Raw genomic sequence first — 10,571 nt, 5'->3', positions numbered from 1 at the left:
CTTCTTCACAGTCCAACCTAAATGTAGTATTTTCTCAACAAACAGTATTGAACAAAGAACAACAATGACAAAATCCTCTTTCAAAATACCTTGTATAGAAATATTTAACATTTATTGAACATTATAAGATATATACCTTGTATATGTTATTTTAAAGCAATTATTGTCTTCTTTATTTTTTAGATAGTCACTGAGTCTTTAGAATTTTAAGTAACTTGCCTAGGTTTATATGGCTAGAATTAAGGCTTGAGTTTCTTTGGCTTCAGTTCAGTTCAGTTCAGTTCAGTCGCTCAGTCGTGTCTGACTCTTTGCAACCCCATGAATTGCAGCACGCCAGGCCTCCCTGTCCATCACCAACTCCCGGAGTTCACTCACACTCACGTCCATTGAGTTAGTGATGCCATCCAGCCATCCCATCCTCTGTCGTCCTCTTCTCCTCCTGCCCCCAATCCCTCCCAGCATCACAGTCTTTTCCAATGAGTCAACTCTTTACCTAAGGTGGCCAAAGTACTGGAGTTTCAGTTTCAGCATCATTCCCTCCAAAGAAATCCCAGGGCTGATCTCCTTCAGAATGGACTGGTTGGAACTCCTTGCAGTCCAAGGGACTCTCAAGAGTCTTCTCCAACACCACAGTTCAAAAGCATCAATTCTTCAAGCCCTATAAATTAATGCCAGACAACATGGCAGTTCTTAGCTGTACAGGTGGCATTTAGTGAGAATGTCCCATGTATCCCTTTAATATCTTATTTGTGTCATTCAGATCAAAAGAGATTTCCAAATACAATGGAAATAATTCCAAAATATATAGTATAAACTGACTTCAAGAAAGTCATTTTCAATTCTATCAAAATTATGATTTGTATAACAAAACATTCACAAGTAGAAAAAATAGCCAATTGAAAACAACTGCCCATCAAGACTAGTCCTAGCCTTACAAAGAGTAGAAAAAGAGCAACATCGTATTAATATGTAGGCTGAAAGGAGAGAAAAAAGTAGAAGCAAATGGAAAAAATACAAAGGTGTTCCTCCTAGCTCAAGTATAAAGTTCCAAGATGCATTTACAGATTACTTTATATTACTAATATGTAATGTAAAAAGGGAAACACACAGACAGTTCTTCCTTCCTCACATAGTAGGTAGTCATCAGGCTACATGCATCACATTGTCATAGTTTCCAGATTTTCTTAGACCTAACGCTCCCATCTTTGTCTCTTCATTTCCCTCTTCCCCCAAGGCTAATTATCTTCCTTCTCAAGCTTTGATATTTCTTGTTTTTATCCCTATCCTGCAAAACCTCCCCATTTCTTTCTGTTTCCTAACACACTCTCCGCACCCCCCCCCCCCCATACTCTCATCCCTACTTTTCTTCTTTCTGCTCTGAGTTGAGCCATGTTCTGTATGTGCTTTTGAACACACTTCTGTCTTTGAATGAAAATGCTCCTCCATAACAACCAAATTTCCTTATTTAACAAAATCATTTTTAGGGCTTAGCTGCCATGCATCTTGCTCTCGGAAGACTTACTATGTCTTCTTATCTAGGTTATATCTACAGTTCTTTATCTTTCCACATTCATAACATTTATTGCATTCAAAATTATTTGTTCATCATCTTTCCAAAGTAGAGCAATATGTTTGTTATTCACCCCTAACTTCCCAGGAACTAGCACAATGTGTGGTATATAATAGATACCCAGTTCTATTGAACTTTTCTGTCATTAGAATGCTGTATACATCGATGTGGGCACTGAAACCAATATAAAAAAATCAAACAGTATATGCAAGATTATATGATAGAACAATGAGTAATGTATGATCTATGCTTCAGTTTATTTTATAACCAGGCTCACACATTTCTATTCCTATACAGTTGAAACAAAGTGGATTTTTCCTTTATTTATTTATTTATTTTAATTTATTTATTTTAATTAGAGGCTAATTACTTTACAATATTGTATTGGTTTTTTCATACATCAACATGAATCCGCCACGGGTGTACATGTGTTCCCAATCCTGAACCCCCCTCCCATCTCCCTCCCCATACCATCCCTCTGGGTCATCCCAGTGCACCAGCCCCAAGCATCCGGTATCCTGCATCGAACCTGGACTGGCGATTCATTTCTTATATGATATTATACATGTTTCAATGTCATTTTCCTTTATTTATTTATTTTTAATTAAAGGATAATTATAATATTGTGTTGGTTTCTGCCATACATCAACATGGATCAGCCCTGGGTATACATATATCCCCTCACAGAGTGAAGTCAGTCAGAAAGTGAAAAACAAATACATATTAATTCATATATGTGGAATCTAGAAAGATGGAACTGATGAATCTATTTGCAGGGCAGCAATGGAGACACAGATACAGAGAACAAACTGAATTTATTTTTGATGGGTGTGGCGTGGTAGTAATTGAAGCAGCAGGCTCTATCATTTGCTCTCATGCACAGACCTAAATGAAGATGAGAGAAGTCAAAGACCTTTGAATAACCTTTTCCATTGTTGAAGGGAAGTTCAGATGCAAATAGTTAACAGAGAGAAAAGTTTTAAGGTCGTTCACATGCAGATTTTAAGATAAATATTTGTTATGACAAATGGCAAGATGATGAGTTTCTGCTAAAAAAACAAAATGATCCCTCTTTATTACAGGCTCTCTATTAAACTAGTACATATAATTAAGGCAGGAGAAGTTTTTGTCTTTAAATCCACTTTGGATTTGCTTGATTATATTCTGCATTTTAGCAATCTGCAATCTATTCAGAATCTTTTTAGAGACCTTGGACTTGATTGTTTTAATTATAACTCAGAACATGTACAAGCTCAGTTTCCTTTTCTGTCATGGGGGTGGGATTGGTAAATCTAAGGGCACCCACAAATACAAGCACAGGATAAACTTCATGAATAGTTACGCTGTCAAAGACTGCATTTTTTCCCATCTTTTTCCTAATATACATAGGTTAGAATATAGAATCCAAAGTCAAAGGTTTGGGTTCTGTTTATTATTAGCCAGGGGATTTTAAACAAGTAATTTTACAATAATCCTCAGCATCCTTACTTGTCCATAAAAAGTGTATATGAAATTTCTGTATCACATTATTGGTGAACTTGAGGATAAAACTAAAACAGTCATTGTAGAAAAACTTAATAGGAAAACATTGCATAAGTGTAAAATAATGTAGTTTCTCTTTTTTTCCATACTCGCCTACTCATAGCAGTGTTGTTTACCTTCGTAAATTGAGGAGTATCCTATAAGGAAGAATATGTGATAAGGACCTCTTCCTAGTTAGTTATGTTTATATCTAGGTAATTTTCCTAGGCAAAATTTTTGCAATGAACTTAATTTCCTAGTCACTGTTACTTACTGCTGCAGTAAATTTAAATCCAGTATACACATCAACTACATTGAGTCACTCCTTTACATTCTAGTCTACACATGTAGTTCTTCTCAAACTTCGCCATGGATCAGACTTAGCTCCAGAGCTTGCTGTCACACAAGTTACTGGGTACCACCTCCAGGGTTTCTGATGGAATAAGTGGACCCCATATTTTTGGTTTGTTTTTTGTTTTAATATTTCCTACAAGTTCCTAAGTGACAAGTATGCTGCTACTCCACTGGTCACACATTAAAAACCACTGCCCTAGCACAGCTTCTTAGGTTTTAACATTCATAACAACCTCCTGGCTTTAACCTTAGACAGTTATTTCATTGCTCTGAGGTATGTCTTTGCTTCTTTATTTTAAAAAATGAAATCAGAGTTGAGATTCACTGTTTTAAGATTAGTGTTTCTCAAATGCTATTGCCAAAACCAAACTCGATTCAAAAAGATTTGAAAGGCAAAAGGATGAAGATTACATGTGTTCATCTGTGGCCTCTGTGCTCTGTCATCTAAGCAAATAGCCAACCCAGACAATTTCATCATTCAATAGAAAAAATATATATTTGCATAACTAATACATGCTGCTTCTCTGGACCACCCCAACTTTTCTGTGAGCTGTTACAAACATGTAGGTATTGAGTTTTCTCCTTCCTTCACTTTATTCAAGTGTGAGATTTTACTTATTAAAAATATTTCCCATATGGTGAGTGATGCAGAAAGAGCAGCTAGTATACCAAGATTCCAGACCAAAGCTGCCCAACTGGCAACTGCCTGACTCTACGTATACCAAAGAGGAGATGGGAAACAATTAGGATTGATCTCAAGTCTATTAGGGAGTCAAGAGAAACCCAGTTGAAGGGCACCGTTAGCCAGTTAAGCACAAGAAGTAACTTTCTCAGGCTCCACTTCTTTATGATAGAGATAAAATTCAGGAATCTATTACCTACCAAAAAATATAACTACAAGTGGCTTGGAGCAACTGCATTAAGATACACAGGACCCTTTAATCCTTACTTTTTTCCAGCTTGAGACTTTGGAATGTCTTTACTTTTCCTCCACACACTTACCCTGCAAACAAAGCTTTGATTATAGGCCTTTGTTATGAAATAATGAATACATTATTTTGACATCAGCTATTGTAGACCATCAGCATCTGAGAGCTAATTGAGATTTGATGAATGGTTCTTAATTTTTAAATACTGCACATTTAAAATATTCATTTAATAAGACTATTTCAGGGTACATAGTACTAAAAAAGTATGTTGAAAGAATTACAATCTCTGAGATCACTTCAGCTTATGATACTGTTATTATACTATTATAAATCTTTTTAAAAATAACATGATAATCACCATAATGGTATATTTTGCTTTTTAATTGAAGTGTAGCTGATTTGCAATGTTCTGTCAACTTCTGATGTACAGCAGATTTTCAGTTTTATATGTATACATTTATATATATTCTATATTCTTTTTTACATTCTTTTCCATTGTGGTTTATCTCAGAATATTGAATATAGTTCTCTGTGCTATACAATAAGACCTTGTTGTCCATCCATTCTATATGCAATAGTTTGCATCTACTAACCCCGATCTATTATTCCAACCCTTCTCACAGCCCTGCTCCATCTTGGAAACCACAAGTCTGTTTTCTGTGAGGCTTTTTGTTTTATACATAAGTTTACTTGTGTCATATTTTAGATTCCACATATAAGTGATGTCATATTATATTTTTCTTTCTGATTTACTTCACTTAGTATGATAATCGAATTTATAGCTGAGTAGTATCCCATTGTGTATATATATACACACCACATCTTCTTTATCCATTTATCTGTCAATGTACATTTAAGTTGTTTCCATGTCTTGGCTACTGTGAATAGTGATTCTATAAACATTGAGATGCAAGTATCTTTTTGAATTATAGTTTTGTCCAGATCTGTGCCTATGAGTGTGATTTCTAGCTCATATAGTAACTCTAGTTTTCTGAGGAACCTCCATACTCTTTTCCATAGTGGCTGTAGCAACTTACATTCCCACCAACAGTGTAGGAGAGAGTTCCTTTTCTCCATATCCTTTCCAGAATGTTATTTGTATACTTTTTAATGATAGTCATTCTGATTAGTGTGAGGTGGCACTTCATTGCAATTTTGATTTGCATTTCTTTAGTAATTAGTGATGTTGAACATCTTTTCATGTGCCTATTGGCCATCTGTATGTTTTATTTGGAGATAAGACCATTTAGATCTTCTGCCCATTTTTTGATTGGGTTGCTTTTTGTTGTTGAGTTATGTGAGCTATTTATATATTTTGGAAATTAAGCCCTGTGAGTTGCATTGTTTGCAAATATATTCTGCCACTCTGTGGGTTGTCTTTTCATTTTATTTATGGTTTCCTTTGCTGTGTAAAAGGTTGTAATTTTGATTAGGTATCATTTGTTTATTTTTGTTCTTCTTTCTATTGCTTTGGGACACTGTCCTAAGAAAACATTGATATGTTTTTGTCAGAGAATGGTTTGCCTATGATCTCTTCTGGGAGTTTTATGGTCATGTCTTATGTTTAACTCTTTAAGCCATTTTGAATTTTTTTTTTTTTGTACATGGTGTAAAGATATGTTCTAACTTCATTGATTTACATGTGCCTGTCCAACTTTCCCAGCCTCACTTGCTGAAGAGAATAACTGTATATTTTAGATGCATATCATATATTCTTCAGTCATACAAATTCCCTTATTATAAATACAGTAGTAAAAATATATATATTTTTCCTGTTAGATTATTTTACCGGAGAAGGCAATGGCACCCCACTCCAGTGCTCTTGCCTGGAAAATCCCATGGATGGAGGAGCCTGGTAGGCTGCAGTCCATGGGGTCGCTAAGAGTCAGACACGACTGAGTGACTTCATTTTCACTTTTCCCTTTCATGCACTGGAGAAGGAAATGGCAACCCACTCCAGTGTTCTTGCCTGGAGAATCCCAGGGACAGGGGAGCCTGATGGGCTGCCGTCTATGGGGTCCCACAGAGTCGGACACGACTGAAGCGACTTAGCAGCAGCAGCAGCAGATTATTTTACACAGAATAAAATCTAGTTTTAGAATCAATAGGTAAATGGAAATGAACATTTTTATGACATGGTTTTAGGTTATAATGTTAATTTCAGAAAATTTAAAGATACAAAGAAGCATAGGGTATGAAAAAAAATCTTAATGTAGTAACTTAACAGTTTAGTGTATTTTTGTTTTATTATGTAATGCTAATAAATGTTTAATATCCCTTTATCTTAAAATTTTGAACAAAATTTCTTAATACTTCTTAAATATCATTTTTTTAAATTATATGACATTTTTATTTTTAGGATGCAAAAACAAAACAAACAACAGAAAACTTGAAATAGGCTTGTCAAATGATGTAAATTCATCCTTTCCATGGAAGCAGAAGGTAGATCAATGCAGGTTATCCTCAGGCCTCATACATCCTGCTTCACTGCTGCTTGCACTCTGCTGGGTTTTGATCCTTCTTTGGGTCATAATCTGGATCATTTTCCTCATCTCCTTCTTCTTCCCCTTCCTCATCCGCTTCTTCCCCTTCTTCATCATAGTCATCATCGTCGTCTTCAATAGCTTCTCCAGTAAAGTATAACACTGATCTTGGGATTATACGCTCACGTAAAAAGTGACCAATTTCAAAGTCTGCAGCGAGGATAGCTTCAGAATCATCATCCAGATCTCCACTCTCAGGAACTTCAGGAGGGGCAAAAAAAATTAAAGAAAGAGTCATTAGAAACTGTTTTGGTCACAGTACAAACTGTCCCACGTCCCTTGTGTTTCTGCTTCTTCTTAATCGTTTTCAAAGTGACATTCTTGCCTTTTTTCCAATCTATCTGGCACCCTGTACAACCCATAATTTCTGGTCCATCAAAAGAAAAGGGATCAGAATCATCTGGTTCTGACCTCATCCTATATGTCTTTGTCAACACTTCATTTGTGAAATATTCATTGGGTTCAAAGTGCAATTCTAAGACAAAACTCATAGGCTGACCAGCATCTGAGAACTTCACTTCAATATCTTTCAAGTGCTTCAGAATAGGCTCATCATGTTCCTGAACCATATCACTGAGCAAGTCAACATTCTTAAAAACGGTCAACCAAAACTCAGGAATTCCCTTGGGATCTTCTTTTTCTTCATCCTTTTTCTCATCTTCAATCTTGGCCTTTTCTTTTAGCTCCTCCGAAATTTCATCTTCCTCATCTGGTTTCCATTCACACTCTTCTTCTGTAGGTTCATAAATGGCATTAATGATCTCAAATTGCTTATCAAACAGAGGCTGATAAAGAACAGCATACTTTCTTTCAAGATCATGAACTTCCTCATAGAATTTGGCTTCTATCTGTGCACATTTAACTTGAAGGTTTTTGAGAGCATTCACTCGTCTTTTAACTACCCTAGGCAAGTTGTCGATGTCTGCCATGTTGTACAAATGCCAAATATCGGTGGCGAGCGCGGGGAGCCGAGCGGCCGGAGCTGCGCAGGCAGTGACTCAGGGCGGCGGCGGGAGGAGCAGGAGGCGGCGCCGCGAGCAGATGGCGCTAAAAAAGCATAAATATCATTTTAATAATAGTAATTGGAGGAAGCACTTATGTTTCTATTATGTCTAATATATCCCATGTGGTAAAATCCATGTTTTATTTTGATCAAGTGTTTAATGTAAGAAGACAATGTATTTTTATATCTTTTAGAAAGAAGTTCAAAAATTCATTATACCTCATTTTGGGTAAGATTTTTTAAAACAAGCACTCTGATTCCAATAATTTAATTAACTTTAACATGCACAAATGCATGGCATTGATGTCTTACACCTGTATAACTACCACATTCTTCAGGAAACAGAACACCAAGTCTCTAAAAGCACTTTCATGCTGCATTCCAGGCATCAGCCATTAGCATAACTTCCAGTACCATATATTACTTTCATTTGTTTTTGAGGGCATGCATGTTCAGTCATGTCTAACTCTTTGTGATCTCATGGACTATAGCCTACCATGCCTGTCTGTCCATGAAATTTTCAAGCCAAGAATACTGGAGTGGGTTACCGTTTCCTCCTCCAGGGGATCTTCCCGACCCAGGATCACACCTGTGTCTCCTGCATTGGCAGGCGGATTCTTTACCACTTGTACCACCTAGAAAGCCCCTCATTTTTGGGGGGAGCTTTATCTAAATGGAATCATATAACATGTTTTTATATGGTAACATTTTTTGTGTGAAATTTATACATCATTTTCCAGAAAGCAGTAGTTGGTTCCTTTTCAATGGTGTTTGCTACACATGAATATCTATATCAAAGTTTTAGTTTTAAATATTTTCTCCCAATAACTAATGGTTCATAAGAAGTGCATGCACAAACTATGTAACTAACTTTTTAAACAACTAGGAACCAAGTAAAGCTTTAATTGAGCTTCGCAGGTGACCTAGTGGTAAAGAATCCTCTTGCTGATGTGGGTTTGATACATGGTTCGGGAAGATCCCCTGGAGTAGGAAATGGAAACCTGCTCCAATATTCTTGCCTGGAAAATTCCATGGACAGAGAAGCCTGGCGGTCTACAGTCCATGGGACTGCAAAGTCAGACATAACTGAGCCCTGCCGCCATACACAAAGCTTTAACTAACTGAAATGAATATTGAATGAAAAACCAACTGATTTTGTATTATGCTTATATAGTCTACACAAACCATTAGATTATTCAATGAGCATACTAAATCTTTAAGAATGACAATATTTTATATTACAAGGTTATGTATTTTAAAAAACAAGTTGAAAGAAGTATCAGTTTTGCTTCCAAGTCATGAACACCCACTTTCCAACTTCAATACAATGGTGGAAAATGTTAAATGACTTGATCAAGATCTATTATTTCAAATATTTATATGTCTAGTTATGGGAAAAAATCACTTACTCTTAGGTATTGCCTTAAATAGTAAATAATTCTGAATGTAATAAGCATTTTAAAGTTAACCAAACATTGATACCTGGTGGCAATTAACTGAGTTAGTGGACAGGATGCTGATAATTTGTAAAGTACAATAGTAATGTTTGTATGTGCTTTATGCTAAAGCAGAAATGTAATGACATTTATGCAAATACTAAAAGATGAATTGATAGGTGCTTCCTCAATAGCTCTGGTCAGGAATGTGCCTATAGTTGTGACTGTTGTCTACCCAGCTTCCATGCCAAACCTTTTCCTCTTGTGAGCAATTATCTGATCACCCATGTTGTCCTGCATCTCAAAAGATGCAATGACACTACTCAAATATTACATATAATAAACATTTTGCACATAATTATAGAATGTCAGGCAGTTCAGTCACTCAGTCATGTCTGACTCTTTGCAACCCCATATGCTGCAGCACGCCAGGCTTCCCTACCCATCACCAACTCCAGGAGTTTGCTCAAACTCATGTCCATGAAGTCGTTGATGCCATTCAACCATCTCATCCTCTGCTGTCCCCTTTGCCTCCTGCCTTCAATCTTCTCCAGCATCAGGGTCTTTTCCAACAGTCAGTTCTTCACATCAGGCGGCCAAAGTATTGGAGCTTCAGCTTCAGAATCAGTCCTTCCAAAGCATATTCAGGACTGATTTCCTTTAGGATCAACTGGATTGATCTCCTTGCAGTCCAAGAGACTCTCAAGAGTCTTTTCCAATACCACAGTTCCACAGTTCAAAAGCATCAATTTCTCAGCATTCAGCCTTCTTTATGGTCTAACTCTCACATCCATACATGACTACTGGAAAAACCAGAGCTTTGCCTAGATGGACCTTTGTTGGCAAAGTAATACCTCTGCTTTTCAATATGCTGTCTAGGTTGGTCATAGTGTTTCTTCCAAGGAGCAAGTGACTTTTAATTTCAAGGCTGCAGTCACCATCTGCAGTGATTTTGGAGCTCCTCAAAATAAAATCTCTCACTGTTTCCATTGTTACCTCATCTGCTTGTCATGAAGTGGTGGGACCAAATGCCATGATCTTCATTTTCTGAATGCTGAGTTTTAAGCCAACTTTTTCACTCTCCTGTCACTTTCATCAAGTTCTTCTTCGCTTTCTGCCATAAGGGTGGTGTCATCTGTGTATCTGATGTTATTGATATATCTCCCGACAATCTTGATTCTAGCTTGTGCTTCATCCAGCCTGGCATTTCTCGTG

The 10,571-nt window shown here is 36.6% G+C and overlaps 1 pseudogene across 1 annotated transcript; it reads right to left on the bottom strand.

The window, feature by feature from the left end:
* Positions 1-6,810: 6,810 nt before the first annotated feature.
* On the bottom strand, positions 6,811-7,973 carry LOC113902463 (annotated as a pseudogene). Its single transcript, XR_003513832.1, has one exon. The product of XR_003513832.1 is annotated as a nucleosome assembly protein 1-like 1 (transcript).
* Positions 7,974-10,571: the final 2,598 nt, after the last annotated feature.

This window comes from Bos indicus x Bos taurus, chromosome 12, assembly GCF_003369695.1.
Source record: "Bos indicus x Bos taurus breed Angus x Brahman F1 hybrid chromosome 12, Bos_hybrid_MaternalHap_v2.0, whole genome shotgun sequence".
Lineage (NCBI taxonomy): Eukaryota > Metazoa > Chordata > Mammalia > Artiodactyla > Bovidae > Bos > Bos indicus x Bos taurus.
The sequence above is the reverse complement of the archived record's forward strand: the minus strand, read 5'-3'. Positions and strand labels throughout refer to the sequence as shown.